Below are 17,732 nucleotides of genomic sequence, written 5' to 3'. Positions count from 1 at the left end.
AAAACCATTTTCTTTTTGTACCAAAGTTTTAGCTTTCTATATGCTAATGCCTATTTCAATGAAATTGACTGAATCCTTTCAAATTTAAGGCTAAAGATACATACACAAATGACTAGATTGACAAGAGGGACTCATGGTCAGATCCAGGATTGTGTAAAGGGGTGTGCAGAAGCAGCAACCAGCACTGCAGGTGTGGCTACACACCCGCTCCCAGCCTCCTTTCCTGCTCCCCCCCACACCACCACCATGGTGGGCAGACCATGACATGGAAGCAACAGCCAAGGACATCTTTAAAGCCCACAGATCAGGTAAGAATCCCCCCCACATCTGCTGTTGGCCCCCTCTCCCCCACCCACTGCTGCCACTGTTCCTACTGTCTTTGGCAGCTTTGTGGTCAGGGGGAGCTCCAGAGTTGCCCCTGCCCTGCTCCAGCTGGGCTGTACAGGGAGTTGGAGTGACAGAGGCAGCAGCAGCAGTAACAGGTGGGTTTCCCCTCCCCAAGCCTGCCTGTGGGCTGGTGGGAAACACCTAGGGGGATCAAGTAGGGAGGATGAACTCACCTCCTGCCACCACTGATGCTGAGCTTGGCTCCTCATGCAGCCTGACTGGAGTGGTGCAAGAGTGGCTCTGGAGCTCCTCCCACTCCAGGGCAGCTGGAGGCAGTGGGGACACCAACAACACAGGTGGGAGGGGGACTGAAAGGGTAGGAAATCTGCCACCTAGCATGGAGGGAGGTGGGGAGTTATTACCTAATTCAGGGACTTAAAAATGGTCCCCACTTGTTGCACACATGGTATGGTCTGAAACAGGAAGTTACCACATGACTACACCCTCTCTGGACCCACTCCTGAGGGACATGGGTGTTAAAGTCTTCAGCTGTAGGCTCTTATCTGTATATTTCAGGGTCCTCAATTCTGACCTATGGGCTAGATCTGACCCCCAGAGCTGTCATTTGGCATATAGGTCTCCCCATAGGTCCAAAAAAAATATGGCTGTAGGGAAGCGATGGCTGCTCCCTTGCTGCCAAGTTTCCTGTGCCATTGGGAGCCCTATGGGCCAAACAGTGAGGTCCTGAACACTAGATCAGATATGCAGAGCCCCATTCCAGCGTGTGGAGTGCCTGTGGTTTGGGGGCTAGCCGGGGATGCCAGGGCCTGATTCCCACATGTGGGGCCCAATCCTGGAATAAGGGGGTCTTATTACATTAAAGCAGTCTAGATGTAATCAGTTCAGCAGGAGACAAATATCAGTAGGAGGGGCTATATTAAATTTGTTAATTTTTTTTTTAAATGTTTTCAACTTCTTGAGGTTCTTATGGTGCCTGTCAGATTAGAACATGAGCACCTCCCCGTGTTAAAGCATCCCTCTTTGTCTTTCCCAGAAGATGCAACTACTTTGATTAGCTTTTCTTTTCAGGATTGTGTTTTTGTGTGAAATGAATTTATTGCAGGAAAGATGAGCTGGAGCTGAGCTTTGCATTTTATTCTGAATGCTGTAATTCTGTGATCATTCACTCTCATAGAAATGAGTTTCATGGTTTTGGTGCGGCTCCTAGGAAAGCTGTGTCCTGCATTTATCCAGCTTTAGATCCAGTGGAATGTAGCTACCAAGAGAGAATGTGACTATGATTGCAGCAGAAGAGGTAATCTCTCAGTAGTTGGGATTTATCCCATAAACACTCAACAGATAGACTTTGAATTGAACTCTGTGTTAAGCAAAGCTACACTAGGAAGAGGAAACTGATAGCCAAAGAGTTAGACTACTGTCCACAAGCATGCTTTTGGTTCAATCTGAGAAGATGAACACAAGCATTTTGCGGCATTTCTGTTTGTCATCATATCACAATGGGATTAGGAGTGTGTTTGGTGATCAGCTATAACAAGTACTGCACAGGATTCCAGAAAAATGCCAATGGATGCATTCTATTTGGGTAGGAGGAGGTCATACATTAGCACAACAAATGGTGTTGTGGGAGACCTAGGTTACCTAGGAAAGGTGACAATGAAGACTCTTTTGGGTAGCTTCTTGATTAGCTTGCCTAGAAAAGGGGAACTTGACATGAAATGAAAGATCAGTGTGAAGTCATAAGTGTCAATGGAGAGTTTTTAATATTGGTTGGACTCCTATAGTTATTTTAGAATGGGACAAATCCCACAAAAAGAGGTGTGCTTGAGTATTACCCGTGTCATACCTAATAAGGTCCTAATAAGTGAGTATTATTTTGGACAGAGGGTGCTGCAGTGTTTATACAAAGCTTGGCCTGTTTTTTGGTTGGTTCCCTTTTTGCTTCTGGCCCCAGGCATTTCTGTTCAACACTGAGGATAATTTCAGGATTGGGGACAGAAGGAGATGTATGGAAAGAGAAGGGCTGCTTCCTTTGTAAAGGAGAAGCTTTTGGAGGTTCAAAATATTGTTCCCAACATTGTTTTGAAGACTTTCTTCTTTTTTTTTTCCCCCAAACCTTCCCTTCTCTCAGCATACCGCCTTCGGGTTTTAGTTGTTTATCAACTGGTCACAGCCATTCTAATTTTTTACATTTGCTTTTTATGTATTGGTTGGAATTTTACATGGGAAAAGGTGGCTAGTTAAAAAAAATCCTATGTAGGTATATCACTATCAGCAATTACTGAAGTTTAATTTTAAAACCATTTTTGCCCTTCTATCTACTGTTTCCTTGATGATGGCTTTCATTTATTCTTTATCCACTAGTGGACTTGCTTTTAAGTCTTTAAAAATAATCTAAGTAGAGTGTTGTTCTGCTCTCTGTTTTTTTTGAAAAACGGCAGAATATTTCCATCAAATAGGTTAAATAAAGTAAAGTAGTAGAGAATAACTGCAAAAACATCTATAAAATGGGACTAATCAGTTCAGGGGAAAAAGAGCAACTTGTTCCTTTCTCATTGATAGTTACAAGGATATTGGAATCATCATGTGGCATTAGTACTGTGTTTCATCTAGTTTGGTATACTGTTTATAGAACTAATTTATAGAATAGTTTATAGAACTATTTCTATAAATATCTAGAACAGATGCTTGCAGATAATGCTAGGAAATTTTTAGTGCATAATTCTAGAATAACCAACCCACAAAAAATCTTTTTATCTGTTATCAACCAAAGGTTGGATAGCACCATGAAAAACGATGAGGGTTTCTATTCCTTCCATTAAAAAAACCTTCTCTAATATAAGCATGAATGTCTTGATTATCCAGTTAAATGATATACCTCTTCTTTGAGTCCTAAGTAGTCACCTAAAACAGAACAGTATTTTCAGAAACTGAGATCTCAAGGTTAATTATGTGTTGTGTAAACAACAATATTCTTGGTAATTTTACATTTACTATCTTCTGAATTTTCTGGCTTCTCCTTGATGTGTTATGATAGAAAGAGAGTAAGAGCATCTGATTGACTTTCTTTATATGGCTTATTAATTATTGATTACTGTTTTGTCTTCTCTTACTTGTCTTCTCTCATTTAGACCTATTTGATTATGATCAAATTGATAAGTGGCAAACTTGATTTCTAAAAATGGTCTCAGGCATACCATCTCTCAATAAGTTAACTTTTTGGGGATGGTCAGAAGTCACTAACTCACATATACATAACCGTGGTGCTCATTTGGAGTTGCAAACTCATAGCGTAGCTGTTATTTTTTGGCAAAATAGATTATGTATACTTTGTATACAGCCTCAGATTTGAAGAACTGTAAGAGACTCCATAAGTGGGCAAAACCCAACAGGAAGCAGCAAAAAAAACAGGCAAAATGCTAATGAGTGGGAAGAGACAGAGAAAATTAAATTGAGTCATTTGAGGAGGTATTAGTGAGGAAAGAAAACAATCAAAAGTTATGGTGCAGATATATGTGTGAAGGTGGGTAGTTATTGGGTTTGAAATGGATTACAGAAACAAGAGACACTGATAGGAAATAAGGACATACAGAATTAAAGCAACTAAAAAAAGGCTGAGACAAGGCAAAATAAGTGGCCCTTACTTTCCTTAAGTCCGTTTTTATGCTGTTTTGGAAGTTATGTAGAATAAGTGACCTACTAATAAGCATATTTAAAATGCAATCCCCTGCCTGGAGCGTGAAGGCTACAGATAGCAGATCTGCCCTGGTTTCGGAGCAAGCTCCCCTGTCACGAGATCCTAGTGGCTCTGGAGCAGCATGCTGTGCTGCGCTGCATTCCCTGCCAGTGCAGCTGGGGCTGGTCTCCATGGCAACCACAGCCTTGAGCTTTCACAGTGCAGCTGCAACTGGGGTCTCTGTGGAGACTGGCCTCAGCCGCACTGGCAGGGCATGCAGCACAGCAGGGCAGGCTGCTCCAGACCCACTGGGATCTGCTGCTGGGAAACAGAGTCTGGCTGCTGCTTAGATTGGCCATTTTGCCCACCCCTGCTCTGAGGGAACTTACATACCTGCAGGGAGGCTGCTCTGATGCACTGTAATTCTAGCATGTTGGAGCAGACTCAATCAAATCTGCTGGATTGTGGAAATTACCACACTCAAGCAGATGCCAGCGTCATGTATATCAGTGTCCCCACACTGAAAAATGGCATTGGGATGCTTCAAACTAAAGTTTGTTTGAGCTTTAATTCAAAGCACCCTGCCACCATTTTTCAGTGCTTGAACACTGATAAATGTGATGCTCCAGGTGCTTTTAATTAGCACAGCTCTTGAAGCTATGGTAATTAAAGTGCCCTCTTCCGCTGCCTCCTGGAGCATGTCTATAAATGCGCTAAGATGCCACCCTTCTCTATGAAAAAGTCATAGTAATAAATATGGTGCTGAAGTTCAGGACTGAGCATCAGAATGATAGAATCATGGGACTTCATGGGACTCTCTAGGAAAGGTACACTCATGAGATGGCATAATGTGATCTGTGATGGATATTGAGGATTAGTCTCACAAAGAAAGGTCTGCTGTTAAAAAAAAATTGACAGGTCAGAGTGCTTGTTGTAGGTGCTACCATGATTAGGTTATAGTAATCCTTGCTGTTCACTCTCCTGCCATGCCTTTGATGGGAGAATTGATAAATTAATAAACAAACAAAGGATAATTCTAGGTCTTATATCTGGTTTTTACAAGGTAAAGTACGTCTTCTCACTCAAAAAAACATAAAGTGATTACATTAAAGCATCGGGTCAGCAAAGTCCATTCTTATAGTCTTTATGTCTGGTGAGTGACTCTCAGCTGAGCTCACCTTACTAATTAATCTCTTCTTCTTTATCTTTTTAGGTTTCTCACCTGGTAGTTGATGGGTCCAAGTTTATCTTCCCTGCTCCTCCATGGAGTCTAACCCCCTCAGTAGGATACAGGTAAGTAAACTCTGTACCACATGCATATCTCTCACTCGGATGCCACTATGCATTTCCATGCCTCTGCATGGGCTGTTTTCAACCATCTGGGTTGATCTCCATTTCTCTGTCCCCTTCTGGCAGTTGTGTGTTGGGGAAGTGTCCTTTTCAGGGCCTTCCGTTGTTTGCTTCCGGTCTACGATTTATAATTCATTACAGGTATTTGGATCTCCCACTGTGGGATGCTGCCTGATGACATCATCACTTGCGGTCAGCTTCTTTGGTTCTCGGTAAGGTTTAGATTTTCTTCTTCTAGTAACAGGGTCTGTAGACTCCCTGTTACAGTAGGTTTAAAGAAAAATGTATGAGATTTAAAATTCTGTCTATATAACCAAATATATAGGTGTTGGCCATTTAAGTAAGAATTACCATTGGTGAGTGAAGGCACTTACAAGCTTGTATAAGTGCAGAAAGCAGGGAGTGATGCATGGGACCAAGTTTTAAAAGTACATCAAAGCTTGGGATGGCTTTGCAAATTCAGGAATTGCTGTGTTGAAAGTGAGTGATTTTTAAATCTCAGAAGTTGAATTATAATATAAACTAGACAAGACTTGTTGATAAACTTCTATACCACAGTCTCATGAGCATGCAGAACTATGGCCTCTGCATTAAAGAGAACTTATTATGGCTTGTTGAGTGGTGAATGCAAAATATAAAAGGCAGTTGTACAATTGTTGAAGTTATCAAGTTAAAAAGAAAATTTCCTTCAAAGGCATGCTTAAATGTTATTCAGTTAGATGACTTCATTAAAGCATTTGATATCTTATCTCATGACATCATATGTGAAAAAATAATTCAAACTAGCTGAAATATGAAGATTGCTGTATGGTTTGAAAATGCTTGAAGGATTAAAAATTGGTATTGCCAATGTTGGGATTTTGTTTGTAATTGTATCCAGATATTGGGTTGAATAGTCAATGTTGTAACTATGAAAACAAAATGTAGTGAACGCAGTGTGTACCTCAAAGACAGGTTTGGGGCCCACTGTTAATTAACATATATTGATCAGGAAAAAAAGATACTAAATTAGGATTTGCAGGGAATATCAGAATCCAGATACTAGTAAGGGTCAAAAGGAATTACAGTGATTAGAAATAGTCTATTTTAGGCTTGGGAACAGAGCAAACAAATTAAGCAAATATCAGTAAAACAGTAAATGATGAGCAGGAACACCTTCCTGGTGGATCTAAAAACTCTTCCATTGTCCCAAACCTTCCTCCTCTGGGCCGATGTTTTGTCACCAACTTCTAAATTTTTTGTTCTGGTGGAAATTTTCGAGAGGTTTATCTTGTGCGCATCTTACTCCAGTCCAGAAGAAAAGGGGTCCCCAGCTCACCTGGTAGGATGTTGAGAAAATCTTCAGCATTGGCAGTTGTAAAAAAGATTGAGGAGCAGTTTCAGGCCTGTGCGAGATCAGTGCAACTGCTCCCAGGAAACAGCTTTCTAGCTGTTACGGCTTTATAGTCTCTAGGACTTTTTACCCTTTTTCATTGGTTGGGTTGGTTCCACCAGTGTTGTCAGCAGCACAGGTACTAGCATAGACTGAAAACATTTTGCAGTGGTTGTATTACTGCAGGGGTTTTCAACCTTTTGTCTCAAAGTATAAGCTCATGTACCCCTTTTATATTAAAATTATTACATGCATACGCATGCCCCTTCACCCTCCTAGCAGTTAAGTCTGTGTGGGGAGGGGAAAGGGCCATGGGGGGGAGGCAGATTGAAGCTCTCACAGTGAGGTAGGAAATGGGGCACAGGCAGGAGCAGGAATTGGGGTGAACGGGGCCCTAGCTGGGCCGGGTTGTGGGACAATCAGTCTGGGTGGCTCATCCAGGGTTGGGGAGGGGGGACTCCTGCTGCTGTGCGTACCCTGGCAGAGGCCCAGGGGTCATGGTTCTCTCCAATTTGTATGCAGGGTGGAGGCAGCTGCCTCTGTGCACTGGGCTTTATGTGCTGCTGCAGCTGCCCCAGGAGCGGAGGCAGATTGCGGGGGCATGTGCTCCCCTGGCCTGTACAAGGGTGTGCACAGTGGTGGGATCCTCCCCCCCCCACACCCTCTACAACCTTTTTAAGTACTTGGAGAGCAGGGGCAGGCAAAATATGGCCCACAGGCTGGATCCAGTCCACCAGGCCATTCTAACTGGCCTGTGGGACCCCTAAAAAATTAAGAAAATATTTATCTGCTCCTGGCTGCCTGTCAAAGAGGACAGGAGCCAGGGGCAGTAGGATCCAGGGAGAGCTGGCAGCAGGAGGCAGGAGCCCAGCCCCCACCCCCAGCCATTTCCCTGCTTCCTGCCCCCATGCTGCTTCAGCACCATATGGCTCCCGACTGCACGGCTGTACCGGGGAGCACACGCTCTCTGCTCCTGCCTATGTGCACATGCACACCCATGTACCAGCAGGGCCCCGTGCTCCCCAGTCTGGCCATCCAGCCAGGAGCCACATGGTGCTGGAGCAGTGCAGGGGCAGGAAGCAGGGAAATGGCTGGGGGTGGGCGGGGCTGGGCTTCTGTCTCCTGCTGCCAGCTCCCCCTGGGTCCTACTGCCTCCTGTCCTCTTGACAGGCAGCCAGGAGTGGATAAATATTTTCTAAATTTTTTAGGGGTCCCATGGGCCAGAGAGAATGGCCTGGAGGGCTGGATGTGACCTGCGGGCCATATTTTGCCCTGTCCTGCACTAGGGTGACTGACCTGGTATTTCTGTCCACCAAGCCACTTTTCTTGTGTTCTGGAACAAATAGGTTGTTCTTGTCACTGTTCATTTCTTTCTTTCTAAATTTTCATTCTGCTTTGAATGGTGGTTTTGGTAAATGAATCCCTGTCTGATTTATGTGGCTCCTAATCGTAAAAAGGAATATATATGGAGTACTCTTAGGTTGCTTCTAATATATTTTTTTTAAGACCAGTGATTTTTTTTTTAGTTTATATCTCTCTAGAATGGCTTCAGGGTGGGAGACAAGATCATTCTTGTCTCCTGAAATGTGGTATCACAGAAGCCCATAAAGTTGGAGATGCCATGGCCATCAGCCCTGCAAGAGATTACTATAGATTTTGTGGAACAAGCTTGAAACAAGTAAGATACATATTCTCTTACTTGTTGACTTAACAGCTGGTGTACTTAATTATAAGTTGAAGTGGCATTACTACCAATTTTTAAGTTGGCCAACATTTTTCATTATAGGAACTTATTTCCAGTTGCTTATAACTTTACCAAAGTTCAATTGTTTGAGCCAATTTTTTTCCTTGTCAGGTGTCTGCCTAAGGAGGATTTGTTGTTGTTGGCTGAAATTTACCCCAAACAACAACCATTTTCCTGAAGGTTTAGTGTCAAGACCCCTGAGACTTGAACCCAGACCTTCTATACCCCAGGCTGCAGCAGCAGTTGGCAGCTGGGTAAATTCCAGATGCAGCTTAAGCTGCACCTTCCCTTGAGGTTTCCAAGGAGGGGCCAATGGAATCCACAAGCACTTGATTGGAGGACTATAAAACATCCACTTCTTGCAGAACCTTCTTCTAGTAACAGTATTGTTTGGTTCTGCTGTTGCCTTGGACCTTCCTGTATAGCGGGCAAAATGAGTTATGCTCAGGCTTTTTAGTCATAGTCCAGGCCTTCCCTGAGCAAAGTAACAAAATTTAACAGAGCACCTTCTGTGGCTCTGGGAGATGAGTGCTGTGATTGGGCATTAGGCAAGCAAGACACAACAGTTTCCCTATAAGGAATGTGCCTGTCACAGTGTCAGGGGATTGGACAAGTTGAGATGAGAAAAGTTACAAAAGTGATGGACAAACAAAGGAACGCAAGTATTTTGTGTTGCCACCCTGGGGAGACAGGAGTAACCTTGGAATTCTTGTTTGAACAACAGGGATTCCAGAAACTAACATCCCACACACCCAGCAGAGGATCTGAGGCTGGTACCACTGAAGGTCGTGGTTGTAATGTCTAAGGAACCTCTTGCCAGGTTGTATTGTGAGGAGGAAACTTTTAATAAAGTATAGGGGTTGCTATTAAAGTTCACTTTGATACCACATCGGATGAGTTGCTGTGTCAATCCTTGGAAGGCTCTGGCAAAAAGAATCCTGGTAGGAACACCTGTTTGACCCTTCTTGCTCTTGTTTCTATCTTGAAACAACCACATTTTCTCACCATGACCTCATTTTGACTCTGGGCTTAATACCTTGAAAACCAGACTGATAGCTGGCTTTGACCTTGGCTACTTCCTTTCTGGATCAGACTAGAACCCCTGATTCTGATTTTAGTCTGAACAAGAAGTTATGGTAGCTGATTTTTGCTATTCCTAACTGAAATTTTTTTATTGACTTCACTCCCTTCCAGAAGCAGAAAAACATTCCCAGGTGCAGCTCTGCTTGATGTACTTACCTGTTGTGTGCTGATTATTGTTTTTATTTGAAATGGAAGGATGCATGCAATTTTAGCACATTTTGGATACAGTAGTTCTGTTGGAAATCTAAGCACACAGCTTGCTTAAGATATTTATTTGCATATTGTGAAACCTAGTATTGCATTTGCCGTTCTAATTTTGTCACACCGAGTTAAGTATCTATTGGAATCATGACAGAGATGCATGTTGTGTTTTGTTTGGCACACAAAGGTTTGATTTATAATCTGATATAAAGCAGATAAATACAAAATTTAAAATGGTATTTTAATTATTGTGCAAAATCCTCTATCACTACAGAGACACCTAATTATGTCTGGTACAGCCTACATCTGCAATAACCCAGGATTATATAGTTTTATAGCCATCCATTATTTTCTTGTATGAGGAAGTTAACTATAAAGAAGAAGAAAATTTCCATAAGCATCCTCAAATTCTGATGAAAGTGAGCAAAACTCTGATGTTAAAAACGTAAAAAGTAATGGCCTATCTGTAACCCCAGAGGTTTTTTTTTTCTCTATTGGTTAATTATTAGTAGTATGAATTTTGCATTTACCTTTCTGGGATTTAAGACCTCCATATAGAAGGCTGCAAATAATTTGTATGCCTTGAAAACATTCTCAGCAGAAATTCCACTCCAGCTGCTATGTCAGATCAGTGTTTTCCCTGGTTGCACCAATGGGGCTACAGACTTGATGAGCATCGCTGCTTTTTCTAGTAGTGTATCTTTAAGTAAGTTATGATGGAGCCTGGAGGGCTCTGCAAGGATAGGGGCCCACTATCATAAGAACCATGAATATGCTTATCAAATGGCAACCCTGGTCTGAAGAGATTTGCTGTCTACATTGAGACAAGACACACAGATTCAATATAACAGGTTTAAGAAAATAACATAAAATAAAATAAAGGACAAAGAACAGTGAAGCAAGTGGCCCAGGTGCTGCTCATTGTCTCTGCTGGCTTATTGCTCTGCAGACTGCACTCTATCCTGTCTTGTGGCCAAGCCAGCATCTGTGTAATCTTCCATCTTGCAGCTACTTGCTGCTTGGTCTCACCTTGCTTGACTCCGCTCACATTTCCTCCCTCCCCCACCAAAAGTGTTATCTTATCAAGAAAAATGAAGCCTCACAAAAGTGTTAAATTAAAAAATGTACAGGTATGAGGCTTCTTGATCCATTTAACATGCTTTGCCTATGCTTAATCTTAAATGTGACTTATTCTGTTGAAGTTAATTGTGTGGCTTGCACATATCTTGTGGCTGGGTGTCATCCAGTCTTATTTGTAGAGTGAACTTGGTAAATAAGTCTCAAGGCTCCAAATGATTAGATGCAATGCACCCCACCACCTTCATCCCTCATTTTGCCTGGAAAGTTATCAAAGTGCAGGAGCTGTGCCATTTTCAGTCACTTTCATGAATTCAAGATGAAAGGTTCTACTATAGGAGCTGATGACATAGAAGAAACCAAGCTTCCTAAACACAAAAAAACTGAGGGGAAATATTCATTTTGGTTTGATGATATATCTTAATTACCATTTATAGAGTGTGAATAAGTAGAGATTAATGGCCTTACTTGCTACTTGCTCTTTCTGGTTTTTTTTATTTTGCTGAAGAACCTTTTTACTAGTTTTTCTAATTCCCTTTGGAAGGTCTAATTTGCTTGACTTTTTTTTAAATTCTCATTTCCTGAGAAATCCTGGGAACACTTTCTGAGTTTCAATACTTAGCTTGCTTTGCTTATCATTCCTTTTTTTCACTATTGGTCCCCTGGTTATTCATAATATCATTCCGAGGTGTTGATTTCTTCAGATAGATTGAGAACACTTCTCTGCAGGATTTTACCTGCTTGAGATGCTAATTCTAGACCTTTTTTTTTTTTACCTTTGGCTTAAAGAAGTAACAGCTCTCTTCCATGTTTATGTCCTTGAGCTCTTTGGTTCTATTGACTAATTTACCTTAATTTCTAAAGTTGTCCCGTTTTTAAAAACTTGACCACAGTAGTTGGAGATATGTTGTTCTTTACTCTCAAACTGATTCTGTTTATGATTGCTGTATTCCAGGGTATTTTCTATGATTGGTTTAAAGTCTAAAACAGTATAATTTCTTCTTGGTTCGGAGATGGTCCATCACTGACCTTTGAGTAGCTGCCTTAAACAAAAGAACTTTAAAAATCAACTTGAACAAAATTTCAGAACAAGAAATCATAGATTGCATTGTGTTAACCGGTGGTCTCAACAGGGATTTTAGATTCTTATTTCATTGCCTAGACTAGCTGTAACCTCCAGTGTCCCCCTAGGTGTTAACTGCTTCATTCAGTTGACCCAGTCAACTCACCTCTCTTATGGCCTTGTTATGCATTAAGTTTAAGTGGGTCCTGGAGCTCTTAACCCCTGGATTGTTCACACATTATCACCTGCAAGTAGTTGTAAGCACATTTTAGGCAGCTTAAAGTTATGCCATTCCAGGACAGGTTTCCCTCTGCTCCATGTTACTCCACTAATGTTCCATTACTGTGTAGCCACTCCCCACAGAGAAAATGCCCAAGTTGCAGTCCATCAGCACCTAGGATGCAGTATCCCCTCCTCTATCCTCCTGCTCTGTGTGGACAAACTTTCCACCTTCTGAACTCTGCTGCCCAAGGGGCAGTTCTGGCACCGAGCCAATTCCTGCTTCTGTCCTCAGGGGTGCAACCTCATGCAAACAGCTTGCAAAGCACGTTCCAGTGCGCCAGGCTATAGAGCACAAACAGGTCCAGGAGTGGGGAATTAAGTAAGTAAAGGAATCTGTTGGTTATTGCATTTGATAACGTGAGTTTTTGCTGCTATTAGTATACTTGAATTCAATCAATATCAGAGAAGTTAGTCTCTGGTGGCAAAATTCCTGGTAATATTTCTTTACTTAATAATGAGGTTTAAATGTAGATTTAAAAAAAAAATTTTAATAATTAGTCAAGGACATCAGTGACTAAATGACTTCTTGTAGTTGATGCAACAGAGGCAGAGTTCCTTAGGGGAATTTGAATGAGGAAAGGGTAGTGTCTTTAATTTATAGAAGGGAGCGTTGAGGTGAGATTTTGGGGTTTTCTTTCTTTAGGTAGAACATGATGACTCAGTATGGAAATGAGGGCAAGTGCCACCACTCTTGGGAAAATACTATGTAATATAATGATCATGGTTTCACAGTTCATGATCTGAAAGCATGCAGCTCCAGTAACACTGCCCCTGACCAACATAAAAGGCATTGGCTTAATGGGGAATTTTCTGTCTCCGAAGTGTTTTGGAACAGAACCTGTTACAGAATTAGATAAGTGCTGCAGCTAGAGCTCCTCAAAAATGAAAATAAAATCTCAGCATTTCCTTTGCAAAGTTTGAACAGACCCATGTTTTTAAAACATTAAAAGTTTTTTAAAATGTTACATTTTTAACACATCAGCATGTTTCTTGTGAAGTCTTGTCTTCCAAAAAAAGCCAAAGGCTATTTGGGTGGTGGAAGGCAGTTGGGATGGAGTGAAAGGAACAATTTTGCACTTGAAAAATCTCTAGTTGACGCATGCTGGGAGCCTGGCCATATGATTTAAATCCCACATTATCAAACTTTATTGCTTTGGCTTTATGGCACCTTTGTTATCATAGGGATCAAAGAAAAATAATGAAATGCTATTTTACTAATATGAGTATCTAGCACTGGATCAAAGTGAAAATATACTAATACAAAAGTGAAACTCCAAGTATATATTGTGAGCTGCCCACAGAGTAACAATCCTAAACTGCCATAATACTTTCTAATAGCCCTAGGGGATACTTGTTATAGATTACCTGATAGTGCCCAACTTTCTCTTCCCCAAATACTGGAGAGGAAAAGATGGGCTCTGTGCATTATTAGTAAGCTAAAGTGGGAAGCAGGATCCACAGTCAAGGGCTGCTAATGTGAAAACACCTTTGAGAAACACTTTTTCATTTAAAACAGGATAGTTCCAGGCACAAAGCTTCTTTTTGTCAGAACAACAGTGATGTAGCATGGGCAGTTTGGGGGGTAGGAGGAGCCAAACGATTCAGGATTGTATTGGATAAAACCAACTTTTATACTGAAGTTACTGCAGTGCTGCATTAATGTGTATTTTTTTTATAATGGAGGAGAAAGTGAGAACATGCCCAACTCTGTATTCCCCTGCTTCCTGCATCTTAGCTCTAACTCTTTGTTCAAACACAAGACAGACTTCATTCTTGTTAGGATCTTTCAGTAAGCATTGCACCAGAAGTGTAGCAAGATATTTCATTGTCTGGGGTTCTGCCTGCTGTGTCAAAGGTTCCCCAGGGTGCATTCTGCTCATCTCCTCATCCCCAAAATATACTACTGGCTGCAAGGCAGTGACTGTCCAATTCCTATAGCCAGACGAACTGCATTTTCTATGGAGAATATTCCTTGATCTTCTTTGGTGGGGTGGGAGGGGAGGGAGGAGCGGGGTACAGAATGGCATGCCCGATAAGTTGGTGCCTGGAGCTGGTGTCCTGTTCAGCCTGACCTAATTACGTCATTGCATTGCACAGAGTTAAAACACACAGCTGTTCTGTGCAAGTCCCAAGATAATTTCAGAAACAGAATAGCATCATTTTTCTTGTTAAATAAATATTGACTGTATGCAAAGACTGGACATAGTGTAAATATTTTGGACTGTGTTTGGGATTTTATGAATAACTTTATAAAACAAAAGCTTTTAGGCAATCGGTCAACTGGGGTTTCTTCTACTGAGTTCCACACTTGGCTATTATATAATATTTCAACATAATATTCTTAGCACAGTTCTTTCATTCTTCAGAGATGGTTTTTCAGCTTTGATAGTGTGGGTCACCATTCTTCTCAAGGTCAGAATAGGCCAGGTGACCATTCTTTTCCAGACCTTTCAAAACCCAGTCAAACAAACAAGCCGTCTTGGGTTTCCGCGGTTACTTCAGTCCTGAAGTGATGACTAGTTCTAAGATCTCTGTTGTGCCAGAAACTATAGCTTGTAAGCACAGTGATGTAGCCATTGGAGTCCACATAATAAAATATCCATTCCTTGGATCTCCATGGGGCTCTTGCTGTTTAAAGTTTTGCCCTTTCTCCATAAGTTTAGCTAAGTCTGAAAATAAGCATTCTTGCACCTCACTAGGCTCTGCCTCTGTTCTCTGTAGTTGAGACAGAATCCCACATCACAACATGGGGTTAGCCAAATATAAGTTCAATATACCTTATAGCTCTTAAGGTCAACAAATGCTTCCCTCTCAGATCTTCCTATAGGTGGATACAACACATTGCAGTGAACCAGACCTAATCCTGAAGGGCAGCTTCCCCAGTAACCAAAGCTGGAATTGCATTTGTCTATGACCAGAGTGATACAGATACTGGCAACCTGCCCTTGCAACAGATATGTCTCTTAGTCCTGTGTTGATCAACTATTAAGCCCACTAAGTAATTTAACAATTATGTTTATAACCATTCCTTTCTCTTTCTCCCCGCTCCCTCCCTCCGTATTTGGATTGTCTCAGCTTTTAGGTATGGCAGGTGGATTGCTTGCAGTGAACACTTACTGATTTTTATTTTATTTTGTGCTGAGCAACTACAGGACTAACTGTAACTAATCAGTCTATCAATAGCAACTCTCAAGGCATAATTTCACAAAGCTTAGATTCCATTTTACAAACAGCTATTAGGAAAAAATGAGTCCCCATATTTTAGGGCCTTCATGCTGATTTTAATATTTCTTCACACTATAGAACAGGTTTCCTTAATCATTTTTCCAGCTTTGTTTATGCACTGAATAGCAGGGGTGACCAGTAAGACCCTTCCAGTATTCTACACACAAAAAATGATCAAGATAAATGCCTCCTGAGGAATTGTCTTTAACTCTGGGCTTTTTTAAAAAGGAAGTATGGAGCCACTTTTTTACTTCTGTCAGGACACTCGCTTGCATCAATATTTCAGATCCTATGGTATCAAAAGTGACTTGTAGAACTTTTCACTCTCTCTAACCCATCTCCAAAACAGCGTAGCTAATCTATGCTTTTCCCTTGCTAACAGAGGTGTAGTGAGCTCCTTCAGTGCCCACAGCAGGATTATGCCAACGCATGTAGAGCTATGTGGGCGGAGGGAAAGGGGAGTGGTGTCTTACCTGCCTTGGCTGTTCACACTTGGGTAGCAGCTGCTGCTCTAGTAGCATGGGCTTGGGGTACTGCAGATGGGGACCAGCCTTGCAGCAGCCCCATAACACAAACTTCCTGGCAACCTCCTCTGGTGCCTGTTTGTTTTCCCTGCATACACAGTTGCGTATTGGGGTGCACCTGCTGTGGCAAAAAAACATGGGGGGGTGGGGAGTAGATTACCGTTCTTCTCACTCTTCCCCACCCCCAGATACACTACAGGTTTCTCTTGCTTCATGTGGGTTCTGTATGTGCGCATTCACTCTTATGCGATGACCCTTTTTATACCAAAAATTCGTTATATGTGAGGTAAGTTCACTCTTATGCAATTGGTGTGGTGGAACCACTGTTTTGTGCAATGCATTGTGGGAATGATGACACCAAAATATAGTCTCCTGTGTGGATCTGTGCTCCTTGATCATTGTCTGTGACACTGGTTTCTGTAGTTGCCGTCCCCATTATGATAGTGTTGTATGTGTATACTGTCTGCTGCTTGTGAGTACCAAAATTGTCTTGTGAAAGTGGTAGAAATATGTCTGGGGCTCAGTACAGTTGAGGTCTTGGAAGGTATCCCTATTTGTTACATTGTAAAGTGGGTTCCCTTTATGCGAATTTGACGTGTGTGCCGTTTTCCAGGAACACATGTACAGCGTAAAGCGAGGGAAACCTGTACTGGGTATGCAGCCGCGCTTGTCTAGTTAGTTTGGCCAGGAAGTTCAGAGCTTCTCTACTGTGGCAATGCCTTCTAATGGGGACATCATTCTGACACCCTTTTAAGATGGTGCTTGAGGTTAGTACCCTGTCTGGATCCCCTCCTCTGCCCCCTCCCCCCACCTCCACCCCTCCCAATTATGCTACTGCTTGTTTGAAGGAATTAAGTCAATATTGCTACTAACACCCCTTGTGCCCTGCATTAAGGATTAGACCATGCCTTAACAAATACTCTGCGAAGAATTTTAAGGATGTCTGTGTTCCAGGGCCTCTGATAGTGTTTGTATAATGGTATTTTGAATGTTTCATAGTTTCATACTAGTGTCATAGTAGTTTGGGGTTAGAAGGGACCTGAACAGATCATCTAGTTTGACCCCCTGCCACTGGCAAGAGCACACGCTGGGATCACACGACCCGAGACAGGTGTTCGTCCAACTTCTTTTTGAATTAACCCAAGGTAGGAGCGAGGACCACTTCCCTAGGAAGTTGGTTCCAGATCCTAGCCCCCCTAACAGTGAAATAATGCCTCCTAATCTCCAACCTGAATCTATTTTCCAGCAGCTTCTGGCCATTGTTTCTCGTCATCCCAGGTGCTGCTGGGGGGAATAGGGCCCTCCTTATTTGTTGCTGATCTCCCCTAACGAGTTTGTAGGCAGCCACCAAATCCCCCCCCCTCAGCCTCTGCTTGCTGAGGCTGAACAGGACCCTCAGCCTCTCCTCATAGGGCCTGCCCTGTTGCCCTCCGGCCAAGCAAGTAGCCCTCCTCTGAACCCTGTCAAGGCAGGCCACATTCTTCTTAAAGTGCAGTGCCCAGAACTGGACGCAGTACTCCAATTGAGGCCGGACCAATGTCACGTAGAGGGAGAGTATCCCCTCTCTGGACCGGCTTAAGATGCATCTTTGGATGCACGACAAAGTGCGGTTGGCTTTCCTGGCTGTGGTGTGGCATTGGTGGCTCATGCTCATCTTGGAGTCAATAATGACTCCAAGATCCCTTTCCGCCTCTGTGCTCTCAAGGGGGGAGCTCCCCATCTTGTATGTATGCTGTGGATTCCTTTTCCCCAGGTGCAGCACCCTGCATTTATCTACATTGAACCCCATC

The sequence above is a fragment of the Gavialis gangeticus genome, unplaced genomic scaffold, assembly GCF_001723915.1.
Source record: "Gavialis gangeticus isolate Ggan-Ray unplaced genomic scaffold, GavGan_comp1, whole genome shotgun sequence".
NCBI classification, from domain to species: domain Eukaryota; kingdom Metazoa; phylum Chordata; order Crocodylia; family Gavialidae; genus Gavialis; species Gavialis gangeticus.
The sequence above is the reverse complement of the archived record's forward strand: the minus strand, read 5'-3'. Positions refer to the sequence as shown.